Here is a 14,058-nt window from a genome sequence, read left to right as displayed (position 1 = left end):
CAAATTACGGCACGTAAATATACGCCCGCGTCAAAGAAGTGACCTGTCACTTCTTCTGCCGTAATTGGAGACGTTATTCATTGACTCCAATTAAAAGCAGCGCCAATTACGCCCGTTCAAGCGCCTGCACATGCCTTTACGGCTGAAATTACGTGGATGTTTTCTCCTGAACACATCAACGTAATTTCAGCCGTTCAGCTGTCGTGTGGGCACGGGCAGACGTGGTTGAATTGATGTTGAATTAAATGAGAAAACAGAAAACTGTGGCAAGTACGCAGTCGTTTCTGCAACGTCTCAATTACCTGTCAAATATGCAAATGTTGGTGCAGATTTGTTGCGTAAACGCCCCAAATCTGGACCAACATTTTCAGCAAAAAAACAACATTTCCTAAGATCTAGTAATGTACACTTCAAATATGTTGATCTGTGATTCTTTTATTTTATATCATAGTTGAATACGTGAAAACACGATGGAACACATGCCGTGACCAATTTAAGCGTGAGCTGAATGACAAGGGGAAGAGCGGAGACGGACGGCAGAAAAAAAGACCATACCTGTACACAAAACAGCTGTCGTTCCTTCTGGATGTCATGCAGGTTGGCCCGTAAGTATTGCTTATATACTTTGATCATTGTAGTCTGGCCATGTAGTCAGTGGCGTAACTACCGCCGTAGCAGCCGTAGCGACTGCTACGGGGACCGCGGCATGAGGGGGCTCCACCATGTCCGGAGGCTCCGCTAGCAGCCGCTATGGCTGCTACAGCGGGACGCCACTGAACACTACGGCAGAGCAGGTAGGTATCTCCCCGCTCTGTCATTAAACAAAAGACATGTATCCCCTATCCACAGGATAGGGGATACATGTGTTATCGCTGGCATTGACAGGGAGAACGGGGGACTGAAAGTACCCTGAACTTCTCCATCACAAACCTCGTACTTCCGGCCTGTGTCCGCAGCTCCGTAGAAATGAATGGAGCGAGGGTTGCGCTTGTGCGCATGCATAACGAGCGCTCCTTTCTCTTTTATTGAGCTGTGCAGACGCCGGAACTCAGAGGTTAGTCATGTAGAACTTCAGGGGACTTTCAGTCCCCCGTTCTCCCTATCGCTGCCAGCGATCACACATGTATTTGTAGGACACACTATAGGTCGCATTTTTTATGGGGGGGGAGGGGGGCCTGTATGGCGTTAGCGCCATACAGTCCCCTCTGTAGATAACGCATGACAGTCCCCCTATAGATAACGCCATACAGTCCCCCGGTAGATAATGCCATACAGTGTACAGTGGGGTGCTATATGGCGTTATCTACAGGGGTGGGGGGGCTGTAAAAAAGGCACTATCTACAAGGGGGGGGGGGGGGGTTGTGTGACACCCAGTGTAGGGTGGGCCCCAGTCAAAAGTTTGCTAGGCGGCCCAGTCTTTCCTAGTTACGCCCCTGCATGTAGTGATGCATGTGAGTATGTTAAGAGTACGTATTGGTGTGGCCAATTATACGGTCTATTCAAGCACATAATTCCCTCTAGGCAGCCCATCGGATAAGCTGCATATGTTTACATAGTGTATTTGCCCTGCTGTAGACATGACGTTAAATTACTACTAAAATTCCCTAACATTATGTTTTCATTTTCCAACAGAACCAAGGATAATCTGGAGGCAGAAGACTCTGATGCCACTCAAATAGAAGAGGCTGACGTAGGTTTGGGGATTGCTAGGTCCACTTCCTCTCCTGTGCCTGCTGAAAATACAACAGTGGATAATCCAGTCTGTGCCACGGAACCGAAGACGAAATTATACCCCGAGGTAAACGCCGACGTTCTGCCAATAAAGGTCCAACATGTACAGAGCCAAGGCAGGCGGTCGACTTGCGGGTTTTAGAACACCTGGAGAAAAGAGCGACAGAAACCGAAGAGGGCACCTTCTGTCGCGCTCTTTCAAATATTCTAAAAAGAGTGCCAATTGAGAGGCAGATCAGGTGCCAAACAGCCCTAATGGAAGTGGTCGAAATTTTTGCAACACATCCTGACCCACGTGAAATCCATCATGCCATAGAGTTTCATAGGCGGGGGTGTGATGGAAGCACCTTCCGCTCTGTCCCTCCAGCACCTGCAGCAACCGCTCAAGCCAGTCGGCAGTCACCATATGAAGGCTCAATGCCACTATTCAGTGAAGATCGTCCAGGGTATGGCATGCCTGGACCTTCGCAACAGCAATATCGGCACATGCAGCAGGGGGAGGCTGTTCCACGACCCCATTATGACCCTGCACCTTCTCAATCATTTTATAATTTGTTAAAATTATATAGTTTTGTTTTTGTTTCATGACACTGTTTTGTGCAAAGAATAAAAGAAGTTTATAGTTAATTATGTGTTTGTATTTCTTATTATTGAAAAACATAATGAGGTATTGGTTTGCATTTCGGCCGAATGCAAAGAATCACATTTTTTTTTTTTAAATTAATACATAATTTTAAAAAAAACCGACAGAAATACATTAGCTCGCAACCCGCGTCAAGGGTCCTCATTCTCTTGCGAGTCCCTACTCTACTACTGCAACTTTAACTACTAACATTTGTAACATAAAAACAGTAAATACAACAGTCCCTATTAAATTTTAATTTGGCAGACGAAGCACATCCCATTGCCAATGAACTGCTCCCTCAGGTGATACAAAATAGTCTGTATACAAATTACGGACTGCCAGTCCAGACACTCCAGGTCTTCCATGTGGTGTGTAGTCCAAAGCGATGGAATTAGTTGAGAAATGGTTCAGCTCTGCGTCCACTGCCGACTCATGAATCCTCAGAAAATTGTGGAGGACAACACAGGCTTGGATAACCTTTGTCACATTTTCAGGATTCATCTGAATGGAGCTCTGGAACACACGCCACTTGCTGCTTAGAATTCCGAAGGCGCACTCCACATACCGTCTCGCACGGGTAAGGCGGTAGTTAAAAATGCGCCTCCGTTCATCTAAGCCACGCCTAGGGAATGGACGCATCAGGTGAGGGGACAGTCCGAAACCTTCATCACCCACAATGACAAAGGGTGCTGGTGGTCCTGTAGATCCTGGAAGGTGTCTAGGTTCCGGAAGGTCGAGCTGGTTAGATGCAAGCCGTTCACCCATTCTGGAATCCCTGAAGATGCCAGCATCCGCAGAGATTCCATAGGCCCCAATATCGACAATTATAAACCGATAGTCACTGTCAGCCAAGGCCAACAGCACCACCGAGAAAAACTGTTTATAATTGAAATACTGAGACCCTGAGTGAGCAGGCTTTTTTACGCGGATGTGCTTACCATCCAGCGCACCAACACAGTTGGGAAACTGCTGATTCTAAGAAGCCATCGGCAATCCGAATCCAGTCCTCAGGCTTGGGCTTTGGCATCACTGCTGCTCGAAGTTGCTGCCAGATGACTTTGCAGGTAAGCTTGACAATCTTAGAAATAGTGGAGCACCCCAGCAGAAAATGGAAATGTAGCGATGCAAAGGAGTTGCCGGTGGCAAGAAATCTGTAAAAAAAAAAATATATATATATATATATATATATAAAAATATGCACATACAGGAAAAATATCTGCAGCACGGTGACATGGCGGCAATATGAACAGGGGACAAGTATACTAATATTGTTTGCAGGGTACAGACATGTCGTAGAAGGGGATTTAGGTTTTCTTACCTCAGAGTGACGATCAGGCGTTCCTCTGGAGAAATGCAACGTCTCATGGTGGTGTCCTGGAAGATGAGTCCAGGACGAAGGTCCGCCAGCAGACAGTCAAAAGTTTGAACGGACATACTGCAGTAGCTGAGGAACTTGTCCGGGTGCTGCCGCAGGTCTGAGTACAGCATGTTAAAATGCCCCTTCCTAAGCCGTTGTGAGACAATGGGGTGAACCCAATATCTCCTCCTCCTCCTCGGTTCTTCGTCCAGCATTGGTGGTTGCTGTCCAAATCGCCTGGAGAGGAGCCAGTACAGGAGTACACCATCCACATCATCAGAAGACATCTTCGCAGTGAGGAACTGACAAAAACCACAGCTAAATCAGCAGCGCAATCTCACAGAACTCGCACAAAGCAAAGATCAGGAAAAATGCACAAGGAAATGGCTCCTGAGCGATCATGTGACCTTCTAAAGGGGTTGGAGCAAGCTTTTGACATCCTGTTTAAATTTGCCTTTTTTTTTTCATCCGCATTTTGCGGATTACATACGGATGAACTGCGGATGACATTTCACGGAACACGGTCCTGGAATTTGCGGACCAGAAAACACTACGGTCGTGTGCATGAGGCCTAAGGGGATGTGATTGGGATAGACGTATCCTACAGAAGGAGGCCCAGTGGATTTTTAGGATGCAGACTGTTAAACCACTGGGCCTTAATGAATCGATCTCCTATCTTCCATTCCTTTAATACACTGGGTGCTTTATAATACTGCCTCATTTATACATGGTTCTGTCCAGTACTCTCACTGTGTGCTTTACCATCATAATGCATCAATACCATGTATGTCTTTAGTATCTTTTGCTTTTGCCATTGTACTTTATCAGCATTTTTTGCTGCACTTTGGCATTCGTCTAGGATTGTCTTTTTAGAACGACTTGTGCCTTATCATCCCACTGCGGTGGCGTTTTGTCTGGCAATGACCTTGCTCTGCTGTGGCATTTTGATGCATAAACGATCCCTGCTGAACTATGATACTCCCTTTGGATGGCCTTTTTGCAATAGGTTATGCGTCATCATTTTATTGCATCAGTGCTCTTTGTTTCACTTGGGCACCGTAATGAATTCTATCCGCAAGCAGCGATTTATCGGTCTTGCACTTACCATTCATGTTTCTAGTGGTCTCACTTGATGAACTCTCCCTTTGCTGTCACACAGCATCCACTTCGGTGCTATGGTGGGTGATAGGGAATCCCTACTAAATCCGAGGTTATGCTCAAAGGAAGATAACACCATGAAAATAGTTGGTACCTATGATGCTGCACATCAGGAGGTTAGAAAAATACTTGCCTCATACTGGGATATCCTTAGAGCTGACCCTGATATAGGTAATATGGTTGGAAATTGGCCCCAGATTATGTTTCGTAGAGGCTGAAATCTAAAGGACCGACTGGTACACAGTCATCTGGAAGGTGCCGTGGCCACTACATGGCTTTCTACCAACACTTTGGGCTCATATGAATGTGGTCGTTGCAAAGCATGTACATCTGTTCTTAAGAGTAAGACTTTTAAGAGCAATGTAACGGGAGATGTGTTCCACAACAGGGCATTTATCAATTGCCTTACAAAAGGGGTGGTATATCTCATCACCTGTAGCTGTGGGTTGCAATATGTAGGTAAAACAAAAAGAATTCAGACGAAGAATTCGCAACCACATTTGTGACATTAATGGCAGAACTGACACTACTGTCTCGAGGTATGTCTGGGACTGTCATGCGGGAGATTCCTCTGTCATTAAGTTCCAAGGTATGGAACACGTAAAGGCACCAACAAGGGGAGGTGATTGGGATAGACGTATCCTACAGGAGGCCCAGTGGATTTTTAGGATGCAGACCGTTAAACCACTGGGCCTTAATGAATCGATCTCCTATCTTCCATTCCTTTAATACACTGGGTGATTTATAATACTGCCTCATTTATACATGGTTCTGTCCAGTACTCTCACTGTGTGCTTTACCATCATAATGCATCAATACCATGTATGTCTTTAGTATCTTTTGCTTTTGCCATTGTACTTTATCAGCATTTTTTGCTGCACTTTGGCATTCGTCTAGGATTGTCTTTTTATAACGACTTGTGCCTTATCATCCCACTGCAGTGGCGTTTTGTCTGCCAATGACCTTTATCTGCTGTGGAATTTTGATGCATAAACGATCCCTGCTGAACTATGATACTCCCTTTGGATGGCCTTTTTGCAATAGGTTATGCGTCATCATTTTATTGCATCAGTGCTCTTTGTTTCACTTGGGCACCGTAATGAATGCTATCCGCAAGCAGCGATTTATCGGTCTTGCACTTACCATTCATGCTTCTAGTGGTCTCACTTGATGAACTCTCCCTTTGCTGTCGCACTGCATCCACTTCGGTGCTATGTCGGCTTTGTATGTTTGGCCGCCTGTAGCTCCCCCCTGTTACTAAGGATGCGGTATGCATCGATCCCGTTGGCCGTGTGGTTACTAGGGAGCCGGCTGGTTGGATGGGCGTCGATTTAGACGCTGCAAGATCCTATTGGTCTGGCTCAGTCCTGCTCGAAGCCTGGGAGGTGGGGCCTGGGGTGTATAAAACTTCAGTGTTTCCCCGGCGCGTACTGGGACCGATATCAGTTGTCTTGTGCGCGCTGTAACTAAATGAACAGCGTAATACATGCTGACCGGCACTCTGTTAATATAAACTGAATAACCAGACAAATTATACCCCTGAGGACGCTCCCCTATGTGGTGCAGAAACGCGTTGGGAAGTGTGTCTGTTATATTTGTGGCAATCAGATTTATTTGAATATTTGCCAGCACACATGGCAAGATAATGCTATAAAGTCTATCTGACATACTAGGCACTTCTGTATAGGTGCATGTTGTATGTCTACATTACGCAAGCCTCTGTGTGCAATCTGGATCTGTTTGCCAACGCCTGTATCTGGATCTTTTGGCACTCTATGCCCTACTAATTTTAATGATACATTTTGTTAATTTAAACTTATTTTAAACGTTTACACAGGCAGAATAATTGTATTTTGATAAAGAGAAATGTATACCTACTACACTGCTATTTTTGGGGGTAACTTGTAACTTGCAAAATCGTGCGGCCATAAAGAGTGTATTAATTCATGGCTATTTGACAGCCGCCCTGAACATGGTGCCGGCGCAGTTGTTGGCCGCATTGCGACCGTGTCAGTGCCGCTCCGTGTGGCCTTACCCATCTCATCCCACTGCCCAACACAAAAGTCTCTCTTATAAATCACTTAACCATCTGCTGTCTCATTCCGTTCTCCTGCTACTAGCTGCAGGGGATCTCTCTCCCAACCCTGGTCCTCCCTTTTCTTCTGCCAAGCTCAACCACTTACCTGCAAATCTCCTTAACATTGCTTGTATGTCTTCTCCTGACTCTTAACTGTGCGCTCTGGAATTCTTGGTCCTTATGCAACAAACTCACCTTTATTCATGACTTTTAGCTTTCTAACTCTCTCAACCTTCTGGCTTTTACAGAAACATAGCTACACCTGTCTGACACTGTTTCTCCTGCTGCTCTATCTTATGGTGGTCTCCACTTCTCTCATGCCCCCAGACCTGAGAACAGGCAGGGTGGGGGTGTAGGTATACTTCTTTCCCCACACTCACATTCCCCTCCTTTTGAAGTCCACACCCTCTTTCACCCTTTTTCCCTCAGAGTGGCAGTTGTCTACCGCCCCCACGCTCACCCCGCCAATTCCTGGATCATTTTGCTACCTGGCTTCCACAATTTCTATCCTCTGAAACACCCACTCTCAACATGGGTGACTTCAACATCCTCATTGATAATCCAATCTCCCGATCTGCCTCCGAGTTACTATCTTCAACCTCCTCCCTAGGTCTGTCACATCTTACTAACTCTCCTACACATGAAGACAGGCATTCACTTGACCTGGTCTTCTTCCGTCTCTGCTCAGTTTCTGACTTTATTAACTCTCCTCTCCCGCTCTCTGACCACAACCTTCTCTCCTTTACTATCAAATATTCTCTGCCTCCTCAGGTCATGCCTACGTATCAGACATACAGAAATCTACATGTCATTAACACTCAGCAACTCATAGACCGTCTACAGTCCCCATTGTCCCCTATCTCTTCCCTCTCCTGTCCCACTCTGGCCGACAAGCTTTACAATAACGCTCTCAAGAATGCATTGGATGAAGTAGCCCCCCCTACACTCCGAACCACTCGACAAAGACGACGACATCCCTGGAACACGCATCAATCTAATAATCCAAAACGCCTCTTTGATACTTTTCCATCCTTCCTTAGTCCTAAAGTGCAGACACCGGTCACAGATCTCAGTGCTGAAGACCTGGTCACTTATTTTATAGCTAAATTTGACAACAGCCGGGATGATATTATCTCGCAGTCCCCTAGTATCATCGATCCCCTTCCCTTCTACACTCCCTCTTCTTCACTTTCAGCATTTGACTCAATAAAAGAAGTTACTAAGCTCCTCTCTTCTCATCCTACTACCTGTCCTAGTGATCCTATCCCCTCACACCTCCTCCAGTCCTCTCCCCAGCTGTCACTAGTCACCTGACTAAAATATTTAACCTCCCTCTTTTTTCTGGTATCTTTCCCTCCTCTTTTAAACATGCCATTATAAACCCATTACTGAAAAAAACATCTCGACCCATCCAGCGCTGCTAACTACCGACCAGATTCTAATCTGCCCTTCATCTCCAAACTCCTGGAACGCTTGCTCAACTCTCGCCTTATCCGCTATCTCTCTGCTAACTCCATTCTAGACCCCTTACAATCTGGTTTCCACACTCTACAGAAACTGCCCTTACTAAAGTCTCAAATGATCTCTTGACAGCTAAATCGGACGGTAAATACTCTCTGCTGATTCTTCTGGATCCCTGCATCCTTTGACACTGTAGACCACAAACTCCTACTTAACATGCTCCACTCTATTGGCCTTAAAGACACTGCTCTCTTGGTTTTCCTCCTATCTCTGACTGCTCGTTCAGTGTGTCATTTACTGGTTCTACTTCTTCTCTTCCGCTTGCTATCGGGGTTCCTCAGGGATCAGTCCTAGGTCCGCTCCTCTTTTTTCTCTACACAGCCCCTATTGGACAAACTATCAGCAGATTTGGCTTCCAGTACCATCTCTACGCTAATGGCACCCAATTATATGCCTCTATCCCATGACATCACCCCTGCCCTAATACAAAACACCAGTGATTGTCTGTCCGCTGTCTTTAACATCATGTCCTCTCTCTATCTGAAACGGAATCTTTCTAAAACTGAGCTCCTTGTGTTCCCGCCATCTACTAATCTACCTAAACCTGATGTCTCCATCCCAGTGTGTGGCACCACCATAACTCCTAGGCAGCACGCACACCGTCTCAGGGTTAGTTTTGACTCCGATCTTTCCTTAACTCCTCACATTCAATCACTTTCATGCTCCTGTCATTTTCACCTCAAGCATCTCCAGAATCTACCCTTTTCTTACTGAGGAAACAGCCAAAACTCTCATTGTTTGTTTCTCTGATTCACTCTCGCCTTGACTACTGTTACTCATTACTAGTCGGTTTTCCCTCACTAAACTCTCCCATATCCAATCTATCCTCAATGGAGATGCCAGGCTCATCTTTCTGACCAATCGCTACACGAATGCATCTACCCTGTGCCAATCACTGCTCTGATTTCCCATCCCCTTCAGAATTAATTTCAAACTTATTACTCTCGCCCACAAAGCTCTCCACAGTGCTGCACCTCTTTATATCTCCTCCCTAATCTCTCTACCAGCCTACTCGCGCTCTACGTTCTGCCAACGACCTTAGACTAAAATCCTCCATAATACGAACCTACCACTACATCTCCAATATTTTTCTCGTGCTGCACCAGTCCTCTGGAATGCGCTACCACAGGCAATCCGATTAATTCCCAATATTCGAAGTTTTAAACGTGCCCTGAAAACACATCTTTTTAGACAGGCCTATAACATTCCCTAATCTGACTCCTTTCCTTGGCCCCATTAGTCATCAGAATAAGATTCCCTCACACTCCTTGCACCCTAATGCGCTTAATATCCGTCATACACGGATACTGGCTGGTGACCGGCTCATGCAGCTTTATGTGCACCACCCAATGTGTATAAAAGATGGCTGGACCATTGTTCTGAACAAACACTTTTACACTTTGTCTCCCTTATTTCCTCATAGATTGTAAGCTCTTGTGAGCAGGGTTCTCAATCCTCTTGTTTGAATTGTAGATTAGTTTTGCCACTATGTAATGTCTAATATTGTCGGTTTATGTTCCCTCTAAATTGTAAAGTGCTGTGTAATATGTTGGCGCTATATAAATAAAAATTATTATTACTATAAGAATGCTACATTACTATAATAATAATACTACATTACTATAATAATACTGCTAGGTTTAAATTTACCACACATTTGCGAGTTTACTGCACGTGCTTATTTAACTATTCAATTTTAGTGTCGCTAAATGCAGTCTGGCTGCTCAGTTGGCACTGTTTGTCAGACACAAGAATGTCCATATTGGGCAGCCCCTTTTTTAGATAGTGCCACAGTGACCTCTGTAGACTGTGCTGCACAAACCCTCTGTAGATAGTTCCACACACACCCCCTATAGATAGTACCACATCCTCCCTATAGGAGTGGAATCACCAGCCAGAGCATTGCCGACGCACTGACCTGGGATTCCTCTGCTGTAGATAGCGCCCCACACACACCACCCTGTTGACAGCACTACACACCCCCTCATGTAGGTAGCTCCATTGGGGCTCTCACCTCGACCGGAATCCCCGGCCAGAGCATTGCCGATGCTCTGGCCAGGAATTCCTCTGCTGGAGGAACCCTGTCATCACTGTCCATATATGGACAGTGCTATCAGGGGCTTCCTCTAGGAGCGGGATCTCTGGCATTGCTCTGGCCGGAGCTCCTTTTTCCATCTGCTCTCTTCTTGTGGGCCGGGGAGACCCCTGTCCTAGCCTATCAGTATACCATATTCGTGACAAATTTGACAGAACTGGATCCATTTGTAATACACCAACAAGTGGTCGACCAGTGAGTGTTCCTATTGATGAAAATGAAATGTTAGTGGCACTGGCATTTACTCAAAGCCCCAAAAAAATCTAAAAAGAGAACTTCTAAAGAGTTGGACATTTCCCGTAGATCTTTGGCCATGCTTACACAGTTTTTGGCGAGTTTTTTGACGCGGAAACAGTGTTGTAAACTGCGCCAAAAAACTTCTGAAAACGCCTCCCATTGATTTTAATGGGAGGTGGAGACGTTTCTTTCCCATGAGCAGAAAAAAACGTTTGTGGGAAAAAGAAGAGTCATGACCTTTCTTCGGGCGTTTCCGTCTCTGACCTCCCATTGACATCCATGGGAGGCAGAAAAAACTGTTTTCGCTGCGTATTTTGCCTGCGGCGCTCACTGGCCGTGGCCGATAAACGAGACAAAGAGTGCAGGCAGGTCAAAATCCGCCTCAAATTCCTGAAGGAATTTTGAGGCCGATTTTTCCGCCTGCAAAAAAACTCCATGGCCATTGGGCCATCTAATGCAACGCTTAGGTCTGAAAATATATCGGCCAAGATTAATCCATGGATTATAAGAGGAAAATCCACATTGGCGTTTACCGTTTTGTGACGCAATTTTGAATGAAGAAGCACAAGATGACATTATTAGAAAAATAACTTGGTCCGATGAGGCCAACTTCAATCTTTCAGGTTCTGTAATAGACACAACTGTGTTTATAACTCAACAGAAAACCCACTTGCAACAATTGAAAAACAGTTGAATCATCCTGGGCTTACAGTTTGGGCGGCCGTTTCATGTAAAGGGGTAAATGGACAGATCTTCTACAATGCAACGGTTACCTCATACCTGTACCTTAACCTGCTACAAGAAAATGTAATACCACAATTGCTGTGGGAGCATGAGAATGAAGACTTCTATTTTCAGTCACTAAGCTTTAGCGGTGCATCATTTTCTTGATGAAAAATTACCCAATAGGTGGATAGGTAGACAAGACCCGATTGAATGGCCACCACGATCACCAGACTTTACTCCAATGGATTTTTTATTTTATTTTGGGGAGTTAGCAATAAAGTATATTCAAGAAAACCACACATGGTTGATAACATGATTCCGTTCATAAAAGAAGCATGCCAAGAAATTAATGCCAATAAACAACTTTGTGACAAAGTGTAAAACCTAGATTACAGCAATGTGTAAATAGTGAGGGTGCCAATTTGAGCATATAAGAAATTGTACTTAATTGTTTTGTTGTTCTATGAAATACTATTTCAACTGTATACATATTATCATATTTACCTATTTAAACTAATTATTTAAACATACTTATGCACACCCACTGTATATGTGTGTTGCACTGTTTCTTTAAATGATGCATATTCTGCATTTTTAGGCTTCATGCCCGCGACCGTGCATTCAGAACAAGTTATCCTATAGGCCAGTGCACACGACTAGTGGTTTCCACAGTCCGTGCATTGCCCGGAGCCCGGACCGTAAAAAAAAACAAAAAAAACATGCCATTATACGGTCTGCAATTTCAGACCAGGCTCATTGAAATCAATGCACATCTTGTGTGTGCACGGTCCGTGATTGCAGGCGGCCTGCGGATGACGCTCCTCTGCCCCTCCGTGCTGTAATTATGGACCGTGCACATGGATACTGTCGTGTGCATGAGGCCTTACACCCCAGGTGGCGCTACACTGGAGGAGGGGGTCCGTCTGGCCTGTGTTTTTGTGTTACATTTATGTTGTAATGCCATGTAAGGTTTAATTTGTACAGGCATGGTGATGGTTGGGTTGCTGGTACCTAAATTGTAGGCACTGGGTTGTATGGCCTGGAAGCAATTTTCACATGGTAGGATTTTGGTCTGTATTTGAAGCTAAAACCAGGAGAGGTTTCAAAACATGAAGGAGGTGCAAATCTTTCCATTATATTTTTGCTCTGTTCTGTTCAACTGCTGGTTTTGGCTTGCAAATTACTGACCAAAATAGTTTCCATGTGAAAGTGTCCTGTGCCTCTCATATTGAGATGAACTGTTATTTTTCCTACTGTGACTGGTTGTGCTAAAAGATGCGGTATAGGAAAGTTTCTGCTTCATACCATCATGCTGCGACACACCTGTAAGGGCCGTACACCACCCAGGTCCCCACCTCACAATTGTATATTTATTTTGTTTGCATTGCATGTCTGCAGTAAGGCCTCATGCACACGACCGTAGCCATGTGCACGGCTGTGATTTTCGGCCAGCCGTGTAGTGACAACTGCGAGCCGCCCGCAAATCGCGGGCCGTGCACATGGCGGCGTCGATTATTTTCTATAAGCCAGGACCGCAGAACACGGCCATAATAAGACACCTGGGCTATGCACGAACTGTGGAAACCACGGTCGTGTTCATGGGCCCATAGGAATGAATGGGGCTGCAATTCTCCCGTGAATTTTTGGGGAAATTGCGGCCGCAAAAGCATGTTCGCGTGCATGGGGCCTAAGGATTTTATAATACTTCTCCTGATCATAGACATTGGGGTACTGTCTGCAAAGCTCCACAGTATAGAGTGGGGACCTGGGCTGTTTAAACACATTGGTGGGCCCCTGCTGAACATTTTGTTCATTCTCATCTGATGTTCACACTGTACATTAAACATCATATAAACAATAATATCTATTTAACCCCGTTCCTTTACAGACATTTTTCAGATTTTCACTTTCGTTCTTTTCTCCCCACTTTTCAAATGCCGTAACTTCTATTTTTGCGTCATTATAGAATGACGGCTTGTTTTTTGCGAGACGAGTTGTGGATTTTCACGGCACCATTTATTGTACCATATAATATAGTGGGAAACTGGAAGAAATGTATTTTCCCCCTTTCTTTGTGGGTTTTATTTTTATGCCGTTAACCGTGTGGTCAAAACGGCATATTAACTTTTTTTCTGCAGGTCAATACAATTATGGAGATACCAAATTTATACACTTTTTTTATTTTATTATTGTTTTAACTGCTTTTACAAGGAAAATTTAGCGGTAGGAGAGCATTTTTTGCGGAACGAGCTGTAGTTTCTATTGGTACCATTTTAGGGTACATGAGACTTTTTAATCACTTTTTATTCCATTTTTATGTGGGAGATGAAGTGACCAAAAAAACAGCAACTCTGGCGGTATTTTTAATATTTTTTTTTTTACAGAGTTCACCATGCGGCCTAAATTTTTTTTGTAGTCCCCCTAATGGTCTCCTATGAAGCCCTGCCCGAGTACAAAGATGGCAGATCTGAGGGCCTTTATCTGACCCACAGTCTGCAATGCCAAACATCGGCATCCCGCGATCGCGTTTC

At 44.8% G+C, this 14,058-nt stretch overlaps 1 long non-coding RNA gene across 1 annotated transcript; it reads left to right on the top strand.

The window, feature by feature from the left end:
* The first annotated feature begins 455 nt into the window (after positions 1-455).
* On the top strand, positions 456-2,358 carry LOC142760816 (uncharacterized). The gene is made up of 2 exons (XR_012883415.1): positions 456-605; positions 1,633-2,358. It is a non-coding gene; the product is annotated as an uncharacterized LOC142760816 (long non-coding RNA).
* Positions 2,359-14,058: the final 11,700 nt, after the last annotated feature.

Source organism: Rhinoderma darwinii, chromosome 4 (assembly GCF_050947455.1).
Source record: "Rhinoderma darwinii isolate aRhiDar2 chromosome 4, aRhiDar2.hap1, whole genome shotgun sequence".
NCBI classification, from domain to species: Eukaryota; Metazoa; Chordata; class Amphibia; order Anura; family Rhinodermatidae; genus Rhinoderma; species Rhinoderma darwinii.
Note: the sequence above shows the minus strand (reverse complement) of the source record. Positions and strands in the feature narration are given on the sequence as shown.